Below are 21014 nucleotides of genomic sequence, written 5' to 3' on the forward strand. Positions count from 1 at the left end.
TCTTAGTGCATGACTCAGCTCTAATTCCTTGAGACAAATTGTAAGGTGAGAATCTAAGGTTTCTTTTTACATTTTTTAGCCTGTAGGTCCTGAAAAACATGAATGAAAATATTATGCAAGTACCTCCAAAACAAAACAGAAAAAGAAAAAAATATTCCTTTAACCAATTTTTTGAGGTTTTTTTTTTTCAGTTAAATTGTAGGAAGTTCAGTTCAGTTTTAATTACTGAATCGAATGTTTTGTTTCTCTCTTTCATTGGTTTCACATTGTGAATGGGAGACACACTTCCAAAAAAGGCTTAGCTGGAGGACATGGGCAAAGTATTTATATCTTTCACAACCTAAAAAATGAAATAGATATCTTTCATATGCATCCATGTGTCTCTATATGCTTCTAATAATACATATTTTGAATATTATGTGCAAAGTTAGAGAAATGTATTTTTGCATGGATTTTAAATTTTTTTTTAAAGATTAACAGGAACTGCAGTAAATATTCACATAAAATGGAGTAAAGATCATTCTCTTAACAAATTGAAAGTTACTTCAGTTTTTATTTGAAGAGAAGCTTCAGTAAGATTCTGAAACATAATGTAGAGATGAGGATCTCAAAGAAGAATGATAAACAGAATTGTCACAGATGTCAACACTACTAGGCAAGTATAGACACTAAAATGATAACTCAAATGATGAAAATACCATCAGAGTTTTTGTTAGCTTGTTTTTGTTTATTTTGTTGTTAAGCATGATGAATTTTTGGTTACTTCATTTTTAGTGACTTTCCCCACAACTCAGGATTACTGGAGAAATACTATTCTTAAAAATCTATATTATGACATTTTATTTTATGCATTGATTGATTTTGTTTAAAAAGAAAAATCCAGAAGATACTTTTGAACAAAAATAAAAAGCAGTCTGAACAGCATAAGCAGAAATAGCCAAGCAAAGAAATGATGGCACTGTATATTTTCAGGATTTATGATGATTTGCACAGTAACAAAATAGTTCAGAAATTAAAAGTTTGTTGTTTGTTTTAGCTATAAGTACAGGATAGTTACTACTGACATATACATGGTTTATTGCAGTTAGAATATAGTTCATTAATCAGTTATTAAATATAATATAGTCAATAGTAATGACTGGGGGGGAACAATAAGACCAACTAATTAATTTTTCTTTGTATTAGTTTATCATGCAAATAGAGACTGATTTCAAACTTTCTCTTCACTAAGAGTAATATGCTGAAACCATTGTGTCAATGTCGACATTGTGTCAATGTTCTTCAGTGGCACAGCTTTTGTGTACATGAGCATCTACATGACGTACCTTTAGAGCCATGTTTTCTACCCGGGCAGCAATGTCCTGCCACAATGCAGCAGCCCAGATGGGTATACCCCTGTGCTGCCAACTAATCTTCTTTCACTGTTGTAGCCACCCCCATAGGGAATTATCCAGGAGTCAGTATAGAGATAAAGTACTGGCCACTTTTCTCATTCAGCAATCTCTAGGGATAGTTGGATGGTTTTCAGTTCTGCAAACTGACTTGACTCCCCTTCTCCTTCTGTGGCCTCAATGACTTGTCATGTGGGACTTCACACAATAGCTTTCCACTTCTGATGGTTTCCTACCACATGACAGGATCCATCAGTAAACAAAGCATAATGCCTTTCATCTTCTGATAACTCATTATGTGGTGGTGCCTCTTGGGCACAAGGCACCTCCTCAGGCAGTGCTCCAAAATCTCTGCCTTCTGGCCAGTCCATGATCTCTTCCAGGATTCCTGTGCTGTTGGCTTTCCCCAGTCGAGCTCGCTGCATGATCAAGACCACCCACTTACTCCACGTAGCGCTGGTTGTGTGATGTTTAGAGGGGATGTTTCCTTTGAACATCCAGTGTAGCACGGGCGATCACGGTGCCAAGATGAGATATGCTTCTGTATCAACCACTTTTGAAGCGGCTTGAACCCCCTCATATGCTGCTAGTATCTCTTTTTCAATTGGGGTGTAGTGGGCTTCCGATCCTTGATACCCCTGGCTCCAAAACCTTAATGGTCAACCTCAGGTTTCTCCTAATGTTTTCTGTCATAGGCTCCAGGTGAGAACATACCCCCAGCTGCAGTGCAGAGTATATTTTGCACAGCTGGTCCTGTCCAAACAGACCCAAGAGCTACTGCACAAACTATTCCCTGTGTGATCTGCTCAAAGGCTTGTTGTTGCTCAGAGCCTCACTCAAAATAGTTCTTCTTTCAGGTTACTCGATAGACAGGGCTCACAATCTGGCTATAACCTGGAATGTGCATTGTCCAGAACCCCACAAGGCCTAGGAAAGCTTGCGTTTCCTTCTTCTTAGCTGGTGGAGACATAGTTGCTATCTTGTTGACCACATCCATAGGCACATGATGGCATCCATCCTGCCTTTTTATTCCCAAGAACTGGATCTGCTTTCTTTATTTATGGCAAAACCAGCTTTCAGAAGAATCTGAATTACTCCTTTTCCTTTCTCAAATACTTCTGCCTTGTTGCCCCACATGATGATATCATTGATGTATTGTAGATGTTCAGGGGCATCACCCTTTTCCAGTGCAGTTTGGATTAGTCCATGACAAATGGTAGGGCTGTGCTTCCACCCCTGGGGCAGTCAATTAACGGTCTATTGGACACCCCTCCACATGGAAGCAAACTGCAGCCTGCACGCTGCTGCCAAAGAAATTGAGAAAAAAAGCATTGTCAATGCCGATTTTAGCATACCACTTGGCTGCCTTTGAGTCCATTTCATATTTGTGCTCTAACATGTCTGGTACGGCATCACTCAGTGGTAGCGTCACTTCATTCAGGCCACAACAGTCTATTGTTAACCTCCACCCTCTGTCAGACTTTTGCACTGGCCATATGGGCCTGTTAAAAGGTGAGTGAATCTTGCTGATGACTCCTTGGCTCTCCAGTTGATGAATCAGATCATGGATAGGAGCCAGGGAGTCTTGGTTGGTGTGATATTGCTGCTGGTGCGCCATCCTGGTAGCAAATTAGCACCTGCTTTTAAATACCACCAGAGATGACTATAGCCAGAAACTTTGTGGTGTTGTGTGTCATGTGTTGTTGTTGACATTCAAAACCCACCTGGATGCAATTCTGTGCAACGTGCTCTAGGTGAACCTGCTTTAGCAGAGGGTTGGACTAGATGATTGCCAGAGGTCCCTTCCAACCCTGACCATTCTGTGATTTTGTGATTCAGTGGATGTATAAATTGCATAAATGGGATGCAAGCATTTCAACATTGCCAATGCAGTGTCACATTGGACATGGACAATGTGCATCTTTCCTCTTTGCCCTTCTATGAGTAAAACAGATACTTTATGTGTTATCAAATTCCTGAAAATATGTCATAGCTCAGCATATTATACACATTTCCATAGAGGCATATTTCTATGTAGGACTGCAATTCTGAAACTAGAAAAGTTTTACTTGATACTTAGCTAGTGTTTTACATATTCTAATGATAGCTTTCTACTAAAGCAAATCAATCTTTTCTCTTTTCTTGATGCTTTCCTTAAGTAGTTGATTAGCAAAGCTATTTATATTTTTAACTAATGAATCCAAACCAAATAACTTCATTTTAGACATTTTCTGCTGTGTTAAATACAGAAGAAATAATATTTATTTTAAAAAAGAGGAAAGGCACCAAATCTTTCTCTTCCTTGGCTTAATTTTTTTTTTAAATAAAGGGTATTCATTAGCCTTACAACACCACATTTCCTAAAAAGAATCATCGATGTACAATTGCAATGGGAAGTCCTACATGATCACCATGTCCAAAAGTCCATTACTGATATACTACTTCAGATAATTTTCAGTGACAACCAAGAGCAGTTCAAATCAGTTAAAGGAGCCTGGACTTAACTCATTCCTTTTCTTACAAAAGCGTACCTCTAAAAGGATACAAATAACCAAGTACCTCTTACCTTGATATCTTTTTAAAATTTTACTTTCTCAAGCACAAGAAAAACTAAATATTAAATTGTCACTTCTTTGACAAAATATGCAACTTTTCTCTCCACTCTTATAAATCCAACAATTCAATGAAAGTAACCTTTCCTCTAAATAATTTTTCCTTTAGAGGAATGTGCTTTTTCAAATAACATAGCCTTTGTCATGGTAGTTTTTTAGAAAGGTTAGATTTATACATTCTTAAGAAGAGCTTCATGATCACGATTGTTACCTTCTATAAAATCTATGTCTCAATTGTAAAGTACAAAGTTTAAAAATATTATGTCAATTATGAGTTTTGTTCTCTAAATAGCTATAATTGATTGGTCTAAATCTCACAGATTTCCCAGTGTTTATCAATCAGTGCTTCAAATGACCTCTTCTTGGCCGAATCTTATTTTCAGTCTCCTTGAGCTCTGACAGATTTTGAAGCCAGAAACTACTCCCTGACTCTAAAAATTCTTTCACACAGCATTCAGAGAGGTGATTGGTGACAGCCAACATGGCTTCATGAAGGGCAAATCCTGCCTGACAAACTTGGTGGCCTTCTACGACAGGGTTACAGCATTGGTGGATAAGGGAAGAGCAATTGACGTCATCTACCTGGACTTGTACAAAACATTTGATACTGTCCCACACAACAGCCTTGTCGTCTCTAAAATGGAGAGACAGGGGTTCAACGGGTGGACCACTTGGTGGATAAGGAATTGGCTGGATAGTCACACTCAAAGAGTTGTGATCAGTGACTCAATGTCTGGGTGGAGACCAGTGATGAGTGGTGTCCCTCAGGGGTCCATATTGGGACCAGTATTATTTAACATCTTTGTTGGGAACAGGGACAGTGGGATTGAGTGCACCACCCTCAGCAAGTTTGCAGATGACACCAAGCTGAGTGGTGTGGCTGATAAACTCTAGGGAAGGGATACCATCCAGAGGGACCTCAACAGACTTGAGAGGTGGGTGCACGTGAACCTCATGAAACTCAACAAAGCCAAGTGCAAGATCCTGCACCTGGGTCAGGGCAATCCCAAACATGGATACAGGCTGGGCGATGAGAGAATTGAGAGCAGCCCTGTGGAGAAGGACTTGGGGGTATTGGTGGTTGAAAAACTGAATACGAGACGGAAACTCGCCCAAATCCTTCCACACACCTTGCCACCCCAGGACTGGCTGCCTCAGGGCACTTTTCAGTATTGCCTCACCCAAAAGTTGTCTTCTCTTACACCAGGATGAGACCAGATTCCACAAAACTCATAATATGCCAACAGTATTAAGTAGTAGTATGAAACAGCTCACATAAAAGTGAACAAGGACCTTAGGAGCCTGCATGACAAAACCAATCCACATCAATCCCATGCAGGGAGAGAGAGATGTATTCTTTCATCTTCTCCACAAAATAGCTCCCCCAGCACAGCAAGGCCATCAATGCCAGGGCAAAGCAAATAGCCATTATTTGTATTAACATGTTCCCAAGCTCAGCAAAATAAAGAGATAAGCAGTGCAGCCAACAAACTCCGTGACCCACAGAGGAGCTTGCTACTTAATAACTACTATAGCCATAGCACACAATACAAAATTGCCGTTGTTTCGAGCCCCACATTGGGGCCAAAAAGGGCTGTGATGGGTTTGACCTTGGCTGGACACCAGGTGCCCACCAAGCCGCTCTATCACTCCCCTCCTTAGCAGGACAGGGGGGGAGAATATAAAATGAAAAAAACTCTTGGGTAAAGATAAAATCAGTTTAATGAAGCAATAGCAAAGGTTGTGCACAAAAGCAAAGGGGAAAAAAAGTTGTTATTCTCTAGTTCCTATCAGCAGGCGATGTTTGGCTGCTTCAGTATGCATAGTGGTTGCTCTGGAAGACAAACATCAAAAATAACAAATGCCCCCCCCCCCCCCCCCCCCCTTTCTATTAGCTTTGATTGCTGAGCAGACATCATATGGTATGGAATATTCCTTTGGTCACTTTGAGTCAGCTGTCCTGGCTGTGTCCCCTCCCAAGATTTCGCACACCCCAGCCTAGTGGGGGGGGGGGGGGGAATGTTGAAGAGACAGCCTTGATGCTGTGGGAGCACTGCTCAGCAGTAGCCAAAACAGTGGTGTGTTATCAACACCTTTCTGGCTACCAATACAAAGCACAGCACTATGAGGGCTGCTATGGGGAAAGTTAACTCCATCTCAGCCAAACCCAATACAGTATCAATATTGATTGATTTGCCCATGGAAATATTTGAATTAACATAAAAGCCTGTCCATGATTTGAGTATATTTGTTTCATAGCTAACAATGTGGAGCCCTAGTTCACTGTCAAGGCTTCTAGACACTATGGTGACACAGATAATAAGCAGCAATAGTAATAAATGCAGTTGTGAACTTTGAGATAAGCTATTGTCTTACTGATGAGAAATTAAAAGCAAGGGGTAAACACGCTTAGTACTGATGACTGCTGAAACGCAATATGACAGCTCTCTGAAATAAAACATTTATTTAAGAAATGTTACTTATCAAAGGGAGGTTAGAGGTGAATTGCTCTAAAGTGCATTTTGAAAATTGAATGCAAATAGGATTCATCTTCACAAAATAAAATTTTTAAAACTCTGGATTTTGTTTAACAAAATAGCATCTCCCAAAGGAGATGTCATCAAACACAAGGAAATATCAGGACTGTCACTAAACATGCCATCCTCAAGCTGACAGCTGTAATGGGACCTACTCTGATTTATCACAGCAACCAGAATATGCTGTCTGAATGTGAAAGAGCAAACATCGCGGTAATTAGTCTGGGATAGGTCCATCTCATAGGTCTCTAGTACTGCATTAGTCTCTCTGATCACACAGCAGTATTTCGCAGCTAGAGCAACCAAAGAGTTCACAGAAAAGCACAGAAAATTCAGGGTTGGAAGGGACCTCTGGAGATCTAGTCCAACCCCCTGCCAGAGCAGGTTCTAGATCAGGTTGCACAGTCACGTCCAGGTGGGTTTTGAATATCTCCAGAGAAGGAGACTCCACAATCCCTCTGGGCAGCCTGTTTCAGTGCTGTGTCACCCTCAAAGTAAAGAAGTTCTTCCACATATTCAGAAGGAACTTGTGTTTCCGTTTGTACCCATTGCCGCTTGTCCTGTCTTTGGGCAATACTGGAAAGAGCCTGGCCCCATCCGTAAGAGTCGATCCAAAGAGAACGATATTGTCTCAACATTGCCAACAGAGGCCTGGAGATGGAATGCGGTCCCCATGGAAACCAAGACACAAAGACCCTGGGAAAGAGAACTGCATGGTCCGAGGAGTACTATGCCCCGTTCCCTGCTACCTGGGATTGAAAGGAACAACTACGATAAGGCCGCGCAACCGCTGTCCAGAAGATGGATCACAACCACTGTCGTAGCAACGAACCAGAAAACTTGAACTTCAGGTGAACTTTCTTCATTATAATATCATTATAATCCAGGAACACACCTCCTAGTCTGAAGCTACCCACCTCTAAGGCAAACCACGCCTCAGGCACTCCTCTTTGGACATGCGTGGTAACCTTGCTTGAGAAGGCGGAGACTGGCAACAATCCATGGGCCAGAGGAGGAGCAAGATGTGTTGCTTTGTGTATAAGATGGCTCCTTAGCAACCAAACTTTGGAGATCTTCCCCACCAAGGAAGGATCACGATGATCAGAAGGATCGGCGGGACGCTGCCTGGACCTGGGACCATAGGGATGCCTTGGACCCGTGGTGGTAGCTATAATCCTCTTTCCTTTTCTCTTTACTTTACTTTTTCTTCCCTTCCTGTCACTCTATCTTTCACATGCCGCTTTACGGGCAAGCAATAAAGTTCCGCTGTTTGATCAAAGCATAACCCCTTGGCGTGGTCGCCTTGATTTTTTGTGCTTCGAGATCATAGTAAACCAACCATCACGAGCCCACTGAGTGGACTGTGACATAAAATTGGCGTCACAGACAGGATCCTGAGAGACAGGAGTGCAGATTGTGTGTGGTTTGTAACAGGGGAAAGATGTTTTGTTCTAGCCACACCTGGCCCTACACCCAACTGGATGAGAGGTGTCCAGAAAGCAAGGGGGGTGGCTCGAATTTCCCGCATACCACACACGCCTAGGACTTAGCACTCCAAACTCCAACTGAGGGCTCTGTCTATTGGGATCTAACTAAAAAAAATCAAAGTGCAAAAGGGGGAAAGTGCTAAAAGGGGGAGTTGCCCTCATATTAATGAGAATTGTCTGCTTGGGAAAGTGAAGGGACAACCTTATAGTAACTATAAGCTGCCTTCCCAAAGCAGATTTTGGTCCCTTCAACCACTCAGGGAAGAGAAGGGCGACACAGCAGTGGCTGTGTGTTTGTAACTAAGTCTAGCCTCCCTGAAGTGGGTTTGGTCCCTTTGTAGTGAGAATGGCCAAAAAGGCTGATAATCAACACTCTTTGTTAATGAAAGATCAGGACATGTTTTACACATTTTTGGCAAAGAATGGGGCTCAACCCTCTGTACTCGGAGAAGATTGGGCTCAAGATAATTGGATAAACTTGCAGAGTGTAGTGGACCGAGTGACGTCTTTACAGACTGAAGCTAAGGTTAGATCAGGTAAGGGCAAAACTATAGTCTGTGCCATTTTCGGAGCCAGCTTGGTCGCAGCAATTGAAGATGGCCTTAGGAAATGTAGTAATGAAAACAAGATTATAGAATCCCTTGAAAATTTGATGAAAATTCTGCAAGAAACAAATTATGACTTAGAACAACAATTAGAGAAAGAAAGGGAAGAAAACCACTTGTTAAAAACCACTCTGAAGGCGGAATACTTTAAAGACACTCAAACACTGTGTGACGTAGAGCTGGAAGTGGAGGGAAAGGGTATTCGACAAATAAACCCAACATACCCTCAGAAGGAGTTGGAGGAGGCGAGAAAATGTTTTGTGGAAAACCCTCAAGTGAGACCCTTAATTAAAACAGAATATACTTACCTGAATGAGGATGATGATGACCCTCACATTACAACCAAAGAGACACCATATACTGCCACGGAGCTAGCCAAACTGAAAAGAGAGTATGGGCGCCTTCCTAAAGAATCGGAAACAGAGTACGTGTGGTGCGTATCCTTAACTGGGGGGGGACCAAATCCAGTTAAGTGAAAAGGAAGCCAATGGCTATTGGGGTCATGGAGTTTTCTTGACAACAGGAGATAAATGTGCCCCATGGTCCCTAAACCAGTGGGCTGCTTATTGGGCTGGAGGATTGAACCCATTGGACAGAGGAGATCCCCTGGCAATCACCGGCATAGCTGATCAGTTGCTAGAAAGTGTACACAAAGCAGCCTGCTTGCAAATGATACATGAAAGAAAATTACTTCCTGGATATGAATCCCCAGTGATGCTGCCGGTGAATATCGAAATCATGACCCCCTTGATAAGGGGACTTCCAGAGTCACTCAAATCTACAGGGATTAGCCTTCAAAGGACCATCGTGTCGATGGGCCCTGTAGAAAGGCTGGAAGGTTTTATTAGAAGCCAGAGAAATGAATCCAATGCCACATTGGATTCAATTTTTACCCACCATACGACCCCCACATCAAGCAATAAAAAGATATGGACCTGGGGGAAAGTAGCACAAGAATTGATAGATTATAGTAGAAAATATGGTCCTGTAAAAATCATGGAGGAAAAGTCAAGGGGAATCCACCAAATGGAAGTTGAGGATTTGCCCCTCCCCGCTGGTAAAACTGTAGCCGCCACTGATGCCTTGAGAAAGGAGCATCCACACCATAAACAGGAAAGGGAGGACAGTCCATGACCCGACAACAGTTGTGACTTTTGGGAATTAAAAAGGGAGTCCCCAGGGATATAATGGATGGCTTATCACTTGATAAACTGAGCAAGGTGGTGTTGAAATGGCATAATCCAAAACAACCCTCTCAGACACAGCGCAGGAAAGAAATCTCAACCTGTATGCCCTCGTCTCCCTCCCACTGAGGAAGCTCTTTCCCATAAGCAGGGAAACTAGAACCTCCATTCCCTGGTAGTGGGTGGGGGAATGGAGGATGGATTTATATCTGTCAGCTCACAAAAACTAAAGGAGGAGACTTATTAATCACAGTTATAGCTGGCCCTAAGCATGCACCAGTGACCTTTCTAATGTATACTGGCGCGCAGGTCTCCGCTCTGACTGAGGAAGATGCTGAAAGATGTGGTGTTTTTCCCTTGAGGAAATTATGAAAGTTGCCCCGTTAAAGTTGACACTACCAGGAGAGGAAGGTACGGTCACTGTTATAATGGTGGTCGGAGACATTCCAACAAATTTGCTAGGAATGGATGCCCTCAAGGGAAAGCAGTGGGAGGACTATGAAGGATTGTTGTGGACCTTTGGAACATGGCAGCTGCATGTCAGACTGCTTCAAACGGCACCCCCACTGCAGTTCAGCAAAATAACTAATGTCAAACAATATCCCCTGGGGACCTGGGAGCAAAGGAGGGCATCAAACCAGTTATGCAGGAAATGCGAGAACAGAGAGTGATGATAAATACCCATTCCCCTTTTAATTCTCCAGTGTGTCCAGTGAGGAAACCTAACGGGAAGTGGCGGCTCACAGTAGATTTTCGGAGGCTGAATGCTAACACCAATCCTTTAACTGTTGCAGTCCCTAATCTGTCTGAGTTGATAACAGTAATCCAGGAAAAAGCCCATCCAATCATGGCAACAATAGATGTTAAAGACATGTTTTTTATGATACCTTTGCGACCAGAAGATAAAGAATGCTTTGCTTTCACGTGGGAAGGGCAGCAATTTACTTTCACCCACCTTCCCCAAGGGTATAAACATTCCCCCACATTGGCTCATCATGCTTAAACCCAGGAGCTGGAAAAAATGCTAAAGCCCGAAGGCATAGTTGTTTATCAGTACATTGATGATATTCTTGTGGGGGGAGATGAAATAGAGGAGGTGGGAGCAGCCCACAAGATTATAATTTCACTTTTGGAAAATTTGGGTTTGCAGATTCCTCCAGAAAAGGTCCAAAAGCCCTCGCAAGAAGTGAAATTCCTAGGAACTGGTGGAAAGGGGGAATGACATGCATCCCACCAGATACCCTTGCTTCCTTAGATCAGATCAAAATGCCTGAGTCGAAAAAGGATCTGCAGCATGTCTTAGGATTATTGGTGTTCTGGAGAAAACACAACCTGGACTTTTCTGTCATTGCCAGACCTCTTTATGATTTGCTAAGAAAAGGGGTCAAATGGGAATGGACTGCTTCTCAGGAAGAGGCTATGCGATTGTTAATTTTTGAAGCAACAGCACACCAAGCTTTTGGTCCTATCCACCCTACAGACTCTTTCCAGGTGGAGTGGGAGTTTGCTTTATCAGGATTGTCGGTACACATATGGAAGCAGGGCCCTGAGGGTCCAACCCAGGCTGTGGGATTTTACTCCCGTGGCTTTAGGGATGCTGAGAGAAGATACACTGCTTGGGAGAAAGGTTTGTTTATGGTTAGCTTGAGTCTCATAGAAGTAGAAAAAATTTGTACGACAACAACCCATCATATTGAGAGGCCCATTTAAAGTTATAAAAACAGTCACTACTGGGACTCCTCCCCCTGACGGGGTGGCCCAGAAAGCTTCAGTACGAAAGTGGTATGCTCAGATTGAACACTATTGTAACACTTTCTCAGTATCTGAAGGAGCTTAAAAAACCCTAGCTATACAAGAAGTAGAAAGCCTGGACAAGGGCCAAGATAAACCTGCCTCAGTCATTCAGGTGGCCCCTCCTTTTCCCTGTGAACAGTCAGTTAGTGCTTGGTTTACTGATGCTTCTGCCGAAAGAGAAGGAAAAGTGTGGAAATAACGAGCAGTAGCGCTCCATACCTCTTCCAATGAACAGATTATAACAGAGGGAGAGGGTAGTGCACAAGTTGGTGAATTAATTGCAGTATGGAGAGTTTTTCAACGCAAAGCACAAACTACTTCTTCTGTTTACATTTATACTGATTCTTATGCTGTATTTAAGGGATGCACTGAATGGCTTCCTTTCTGGGAGCAAAATGAATGGCAGGTTAATAGGATTCCAGTGTGGCAAAAGGAAAAATGGCAAGACATCTTATGTATTGTTAGCCGAGGGAACTTTGCTGTAGGTTGGGTAGCTTCCCATCAGATAGATGGGGGGTCAGCGGGAGAATGGAATAATCGGGCTGATGAGTTAGCAAGGCTAGCCGCTGTGCAAAAGGACCAGATTTCAGAAGACTGGGAATGCCTGTTAGAATGGTTGCATGTAAAGTGCAAACACACAGGAGCTAAAGATCTGTACCGTGAAGCCCTTGCCCAAGGCTGGCCCATCACCAGAGAAATGTGCAAAACCTGCATATCAGCCTGCAAACAGTGTTGAAGATGACTTGAAAGGCACCCTTTAGAGGATGACCCTCTGCATTTAAGGGAGAGCAAAGGCTTTTGGGATGCCTGGCAGGTGGATTATATTGGCCCCTTTAAGAAATTTGGAGGAAAACATTTTGTGCTGGTGGGAGTGGAAATAACATCAGGAGTAGTCCAAGCTGAAGCCTTTAACAGGGCTACAGGGGAGAACACCGTGAAAGCACTGCATGAATGGTTTGGAACATTTCCAAAGCCACAAGAAATACAAGATAATGGAATTGTAGAAAGGACCAACGGTCTCTTAAAATGAATTTTGAAACCTCATGAGGGAAATCGGGATGTCCGCTTGTGGGAAGCTGTTAAAGGTGTAAATGATAGGTGAGGGGTAAACGGATGCCCCAAAATCACCACTTTTTGCCCAAAGGCTCCTTCCTTGATTCCCTCATTAAAGGGACCAAATGATTCAAAGAACCCAGCTCACTTCCCAGGACAACCCGTTCTGGTGGAGCTCCCTACCATGGGAAGTGTGCCACTGGTACTGAAAACCCCATTGAATGCATATGCATGGGTAGCCTCCAATGCCCTGGGAAAGGAACATCGGAAAAATACCTGCTGGATAATTCCATCATTTTAACTCTTTTTTTTGCCTCAGGGAGGCAAACTCTGTTGTTTTATTTTTACAGGAGAACTCCGAGAGACACCGAGAATAACACGAACTGTAAATGGATGAAAATTCAAAGGCCTATTAATTACCTAGTCCCTTACTGAACCAACAAACAGCTATGGAATTGAACCCCATGGTTCTATTTTTTCTTGTAAAAACCAAAGCCAAGACTGTTGGCTAAATTTGACTGCAATGCAATACCCCCATAAGATTATGTGTGGCAAAACCAACACAAGATACCAGGGGGAACTCAGGATAGAAGTCATAACACCTACCACTCAACCAATAGCTGTACCCAAGCAAAAATTTTTTGCAATTGGACCATACATAATCAGAAATACAGGTCAGCAACAAATGTTGTTTAATCCAGAATGGTCTCTTAAACGAGTTGAGTTGTTGATGCTAGTTAATGTTTCAGAAATTCAGCCAGCCTGCTCTCCTTTCCTAAAACCTTCTTACGAGGGATGGATAACCTGGCTGCGGAAACGGACACCTTCTGGGAAATGAACTCAGAGAGACCTAACTGGTGTTTTGGGAACAGGATTGGGGGTTCTGAATGGTATTGACTCAGAGATATTAATGAAAAAATTGGCCACTACAGCTAATGATCTGGCAGGATTGCAACAGCCTTTGCGGTCTTCCCTATTGGCTCTGGGAACTAACCAGTGGCTCTTAGCAAATGTGCTACCAAAATGGGAAAAAGTGAATGTGAAAGACCACGAACTGATTGTAGATGCACTTGGTATAATCCAGAATAACTTTTCTTTGACTCTCAGTTGTATCCAGGAGTTGATTATGGATGCAATCAGTGGCTTCCTCGATTATTAGAGAAGGTGAAGAAGGCACTTTCCCCACTGAAATTCGGAAAATAGTCTGGGACAGTGCCATCGACTTTGAGAGGTAGCTCCAATCCTGGTGGAATTTGGTAAACTTTACTTATAATTCCACCACAAACATTGCCACAGCTTTTGTGTTGGCGATATACCACGCGTCAATAAATGTAATCTGCCCCATCATTGCCTTAGGGTTGAACCACAGTGGAACTACACTCTATCCTTTTGAGCACAGAGTATGGGCCCAAAAGGTGGATGAGAAATGGCAAACTGTGGATTTGGAATCTTGTATCATGCAGGAGCAGCAAGGGTTTGTCTGCGAAGGCAACACAATCAGAGCTCAAGACATTTGTTTAGACACTACACAGAATATCTGTCATTTCAAGATTCGTCCTGACGATAACTCTGAAACAGTGCTTGTATATACTGGCAAAGGTTGTGTGTGTTTGAGGACTGCTTGTAATTCTGTATCTGTAGATATGGCGATTGTGGATACTAAGAATCATTCGAATTTTTGTGTTTGAAATTTTATTAACATCACTGGATGTGACTTTTCCTATTTAGCCCCAGTCACATCTCACCAGCTCTTGAAATCTAATTATACACTGATTCACGAATTGCAGCCTGTACACATTGGGATGAATCTCACTTTGGTAAAACAACTGTTACAGCATCAAGACTTGATCAAGATTCTGGAAAAGGTCAGAGAAAACGGACAGAAAACCTTGATAATTTCCACCACAATGTGGAAGAAATACATCATGTCTTGAGGAGAGTGGGAAAAGATGCAGAACATGATGGTGGAACACACTTCTTGGATGGTCACCAACTGCTACAGGCATCTTGAACAAGTTGTGTCACCCTATTGTTGTCCTTTTGATATTGGTCTTGATCAGTTTTGTTTCATCAATAATATTGTATGTCTTAAATTGGAGAATGATAAAGCGATTGACACATTTGACATCTGTAGTCAATGCACATAACTTGTTGAATATCCCCTCCAACATGGACATCCCTAAATCTATTGACACAAGGCAAATTGTATAAGACCTAAGCAGTTTTATGTTTAGTCATTTTTATGAATATCATTTGATTATTGTAAATTGCTGGAGATAAAGTTGACTCTTTTCCCCTTTCTTTTTCCTGTCTGCCATTGTCCTTTCCCCTTTTTCATTCCCAATCCTCTTTTACCCCTCTTAGAGGGTTATACCACTGCCACGCAGTCCTGATAACAATGTTGAGCCACGGGGTGGTGTAAGAGTCAGTCTAAAGAGAAAGATATTGTCTCACCATTGCCAACAGAGACCTGGAGATGGAATGTGGTCCTCATGGACACCAAGACACAAAGACCCTGGGAAAGAGAACTGCATGGTCCGAGGAGTACTATGCCCCGTTCCCTGCTACCTGGGATTGAAAGGAACAACTACGATAAGGCCGCGCAACCGCTGTCCAGAAGATGGATCACAACCACTGTCGTAGCAACGAACCAGAAAACTCGAACTTCAGGTGAACTTTCTTCATTATAATATCATTATAATCCAGGAACACACCTCCTAGTCTGAAGCTACCCACCTCTAAGGCAAACCTCTTTGGACATGCGTGGTAACCTTGCTTGAGAAGGCGGAGACTGGCAACAATCCATGGGCCAGAGGAGGAGCAAGATGTGTTGCTTCATGTATAAGATGGCTCCTTAGCAACCAAACTTTGGAGATCTTCCCCACCAAGGAAGGACCGGCGGGATGCTGCCTGGACCTGGGACCATAGGAATGCCTTGGACCTGTGGTGGTAGCTATAATCCTCTTTCCTTTTCTCTTTACTTTACTTTTTCTTCCCTTCCTGTCACTCTACCTATCGCACGCCGCTTTACGGGCAAGCAATAAAGTTCTGCTGTTTGATCAAAGCATAACCCCTTGGCGTGGTCGCCTTGATTTTTTGCGCTTTGAGATCATAGTAAACCAACCATCATGAGCCCACTGAGTGGACTGTGACACCATCCTCTTGACACTCACCCTTCAGATGTTTGTAGACATTGATAAGATGCCCTCTCAGTCTTCTCTTCTCCAAGCTAAACAGGCCCAGCTCTCTCAGTCTTTCCTCATAAGGGAGATTCTCCAGTCCCCTAATCATCTTTGTAACTCTCTGCTGGACCCTCTCCAGTAGTTCCCTGTCTCTCTTGAACTGGGGAGCTGTCGCATGCCAGTCTGAGACCGGAGCGTAGTTCTGTTTGTATTCTCAGGGACAGAATTAAGACTCAAAACGGAGTCAAGAGCCAAGGAACTTTATTTGCCCAACAATAAATCTGTGAATGCAAAGTGAGAGAGCACGAGAGATAAAGAGGGAAAGGAAGGAAAGAAAGAAGGAAAGAGTTCACAGCAATAGTTACCACCCCGTAGCTGTGGCATCCCGACAGTCCGATTCCCTTCCAAGTCCATCCAATGTTAGTTGGTTCTGTTCTTTTATAGAGTTGTTACAAGCTGTTCTGCTTGACCACACCTTCCACCCGGCAATGGTGCATGTGCCCAATGTCATCAGGTGGTCCTCAGGGGCCTCCAGGCATCTTGATCCCCCTGACCCCAGGTCTGAGCGCATGCACAGGGGTTTGGTTTAGTTTTGCAGGATCAGCCTCCCCTGTTGCTCCATGGTGTCAGTCAGTTTCCTCCTTTAACAATGTATAGATAAATCTCTGCAGTGGCAGTGGTGTTATCTTCCTGCCTTAAATCTCTTCTGTGGCAGTGGTGTTATCTTCCTGCCTTATCAATGTATAGATAGATCATTCACTGTGGTGATGGCATGAGTTTCCTGCCATAGCAATGTTGAGACAACACATCTGATGTGGCGATGGTTTGTCTCACCGGCACAGTCTCTTACAGGAGCCCAGAACTGGACACAGTACTGCAGATGCAGCCTCACCAGGACAGAGCAGAGGGGGAGGATAACCTCCATCAACCTGCTGGCCATGCTGCTCCTAATGCACCCTAGGATCCCATTGAACTTCTTGGCCACAAGGGCATGCTGCTGCCTCATGCTCAACTTGCTCTCCACCAGCACTCCCTAGTTCCTAGGCCAATTCCCCTCTTCCCTCCTCCCTGCAAAATAAAAACCCCAAACCCCAAACAAACCACCACCACTACCCTCTCCAACACCTCCACAAAACCCTCATTTGCACGGCATGACTGAGAGCAGTATGTATTGAGAATTTGAAAATGGGTGTATAGTGGGTTTGCATGGCAAGGTTTTGGTAGTGGGGTGGGGCTACAGAGGTGGTGGCTTCTGTGCGAAGATGCCAGAAGCTTCCCCCATGTCCAATGGAGCCAATGCTATCCGGCTCCAAGACAGACCTGCCGCTGGCCAAGATGCAATGGTGGTAGCACCACTGTGGTAGCATTTTAAGAAGGGGGGTGGGGGGGTGGGGGGGTGGAATCTGTGCCAGTGGAAGAGAGGAGTGAGACTATGGGAGAGCAACAACTTTGCAGACACCAAGGTCAGTGAAGAAGGAGGGGGAGGAGGTGCTCCAGGCACTGGAGCACAGGTACCCCTGCAGCCCATGGTGAAGACCATGGTGAGGCAGGCTGCCCCCCTAAGCTCATGGAGGTCCATGGCGGAGCAGATATCCACCTGCAGCCTGTGGAGGACCCCATGCCAGAGCAGGTGGATGCCTGAAGGAGGCTGTGACCCATAGGAAGCCCACGCTGAAGCAGGTTTACTGGTAGGACTTGTGACCCCGTGGAGGACTCATGCTGGAGCAGTCCGTTCCTGAAGGACTGCACCCCATGGAAGGGACCCACGCTGGAGCAGTTTGTGAAGAACTGCAGCCTGTGGGAAGGACTCCCATAGGGGTAGTTAATGGAGAACTGTCTCCTGTGGGAGGGACCCTACGCTGGAGCAGGGGAAGAGTGTGAGGAGTCCTCCCCCTGAGGAGGAAGGAGAGGCAGAGACAACATGTGATGAATTGCCCATAAGACCCATTCCCCATTCCCCTGCACCGCTCGGGGGGAGGAAGTAGAGAAATCGGGAATTAAGTTAAGCCTGGGTAGAAGGGAGGGGTGAGGAGAAGGTGGATTTTTTTCTGATTTTAATAGTAATTAATTAAAATAATTTTCCCCAAATTGAATTTGTTTTGCCCATGACAGTAGCTGCTGAGTGATCACCCTGTCCTTATCTCAACCCACGAGCCTTTCGTTATATTTTCTCTGCCCTGTCTGGTTGAGGAGCGGAGTGATGGAGCAGCTTTGGTGGACATCTGGCGTTCAGCCAGGGCCAAACCACCACAGGGTGATAAACTGGGCAACAAGATTCTTGGATTGTGTTTGCATGGCAAGGTTTTGGTAGCAGGGTAGGGCTACAGAGGTGGCTTCTGTGAGAAGCTGCTAGAAGCTTCCCCTGTGTCCAATAGAGCCAATGCCAGCCGGCTCCAAGATGGACCCACTGCTGGCCAAGGCTGAGCCAATCAGTGATGGTGGGAAGGAACCAAATTGGAGAAGTTTGTGGACAACTGTCTCCCGTGGGAGGGACCCCATGATGGAGCAGGAGAAGAGTGTGAAGAGGAAGGAGAGGCAGAGACAATGAATTGACCACAACCTCCATTCGCCATCCCCCTGCGTCACTCGGGGGGAGGAGATAGAGAAAATCATGAGTGAAGTTGAGCCTTGGAAGAAGGGAGGTGTGGGGGGGAAGGTGTTTTAAGAGTTGGGTTTATTTCTCATTATCCTATTCTTATTTGATTGGTAATAAATTAAATTAATTTACCCAAGTCAGGTCTGTTTTGCCCGTGACAGTAATTGGTGAATGATCTCTCCCTGTCCTTATCTCAACCCACCAACCTTTCATTATATTTTCTCTCCCTTGTCCAGCTGAGGATTGAGAGTGATAGAGCAGCTTTGGTGGACACCTGGCATCCAGCCAAGGTCAACCCACCACAGTTATTACTTGGAAAATGGGAAATTTAATCCTCCAACCACTGCTTAACAATTTGCATAAAATAAAGGTGCTCATAGTAAGAGAAGTAACAGTATGTGGTGTTTTTTCTAACTATATACAAGAGATGTGTAGAATACATATTCCACGATCCAATATTCCACAACCAAGAAAAAATTTAAAAGTATTGGTTAAAAATGAAAAATATACATTGACGTTCATAATTCTGAATTAACTTTTTACCTTTTTTTGTGTGGCTCTTAAGTTGTTTTCTTTGGCAAAAAGAATGTGTTTTCGTGATCAGAAACTTGAAGAAAAGACACTGAACTAGCAAAAAATGTAATTAATATAGCTATGTAGCAGTAATTAAACATCTGGGTTGAGATTCATCTCCATAGTCATTTAAGAGCCAAGCATCTTTGATAAGTAGTTGTTAAAGGAAAAATCCACACAGCCGTGGGTACCACTAGGCTTGCTTTAATCACAAGTCAGTTGGGCCACCACCTCAGTGAGTGGCAGAGAACAAAGGGATACAGCACAGCTTATATACACTTACCAAATCATTAGTCAATGTCCAAAGTTTTTGGAAGTTTCCTTTGGTCTTGTCAGTTCTGCGAATCCATCATCTGATCCTGTCCCAGTTGATTCACCTATTCTGGTTCCAGTTTCTGCCTCGGTTTCAAGGTCCTCTTTGGATCATGATCTTCTTTCCACTTGCTTTAACTCACACAATACTTCAAGCACACTTAGTCTTTGAACAAGCAATTCCTATTCACATATACTATTTTTTCTAAAAACATCTGCATTTCTGAGAGCACCTGTGTATACAAATTGATCATCTGTTGCTTCTCTATTCTCCTACTGATTGACTTGACTGGGTTTTAAATCAGCCTCGGATTAGGGCTGGTTCTGCCATTTAGCAGCTTCAGCACTTTAAATGTCTTCATTCAAAATACATTTTCTTTAACAATTCCCTCCTTTTGTTTTATCATTGTATACCTGCAATAGCTTAACAGCTAACATATCCCCAAGTCCTTTCCTGTAATTTCACTACTAAGTTAGTCACACAAGTTGCACAACATTGCATTAATACAATCACAGACACAACTGTGATTGTGTAATCACAACTATTATTATAATGATCAGTTTCTTTAAGCACATTGACAGATTAGGGAACCAAGATGTTAACCAAGAAAAAGTCTCAGAGAAACCCCAGGATGCGTCATCCTTCTGTACTTGTTGCTTAGTTGAACTTACTTCCCAAATCTTATGGACATCAGTTATCAGTTCCCCTGATCGATCAGTATACATACAGCAACTAACATTCAAAATAGTACAAACTCTTCCTTGTGATGCAAAAATCATATCCAATGCCATGCAGTTTTGGACAGTCAATTTTGAAAGTTCTGTTATTTCATTTTGTAAAGTAGTTAACCCATAAGCAGTTGAATTTGTTAATTTTTCAGTTTCCCCAGAAATATTCAAAATTGCCTTTTCTAGCTCACTTACTCCTAATGAGGGTATGAGCCATCTAACAAAAGATTGAAATCCAGTTGGTTGGTCAATTAGAGGATTATTGGTTCATTTGTTTCGTGTTAAAAAGGTTCGATGCCATGTTGGACCCGTGATGTTTCTCAGATGAATTTCCAAATCAGTGGATAATAATCCCAAAGTACAAATGCCACCTCAGTCTGGGGGCAATGCTTTGTAAGCTTTCTTTCCACAGAGCCAAAAAATTCCTAAAGACTCAGGAGTTTTCCAACTTAAATGTAGTCCTGAGGTGATAGAAGTTGTATTACTGCATCTAGTCCAATTTCCTACAAAAGTGTGATTACTGCACAGATTTTGATTCTGTGTACTGGATGGATAACACCTTTGCACACAGTGAACTTGGGAATAATTCCCTAATCTAGGCAAATCTATATCCCAAAATTGTTCCTCATAAGTCTCAGAAAAAGTAGAATTATGCCAGTATGCCCTCCAATCTGAATCTCTCGGAATTGGAATTCCTATTAATTTAAACCCTTGATTTACTGATCTTGGTAGTACTACACAGATCCAACATTCAGTCAAATTTAAATTTTTAGTAAAAGATTTCATAAGAGAAACATGAGTATTGTCCAGCCACATATCTTCAACATTTAAATCTGTCAAACTTCTAACCTTTTGTAGAGGTTTTTTCTTAATCGAGTCAGGCACTGAGCTGTAAAAGAATTGCCTTTCCCACTCATAACCAGGTTGCTGCATTATTCGATATGTGAGTAAAAAATGTA

At 43.1% G+C, this 21014-nt stretch overlaps 1 pseudogene; it reads left to right on the top strand.

Moving 5' to 3' along the window:
* Window positions 1-8283: 8283 nt before the first annotated feature.
* LOC121080647 overlaps window positions 8284-21014 on the top strand; it is a 45792-nt pseudogene continuing 33061 nt past the window's right edge.

This window comes from Falco naumanni, chromosome W (genome assembly GCF_017639655.2).
Source record: "Falco naumanni isolate bFalNau1 chromosome W, bFalNau1.pat, whole genome shotgun sequence".
NCBI classification, from domain to species: domain Eukaryota; kingdom Metazoa; phylum Chordata; class Aves; order Falconiformes; family Falconidae; genus Falco; species Falco naumanni.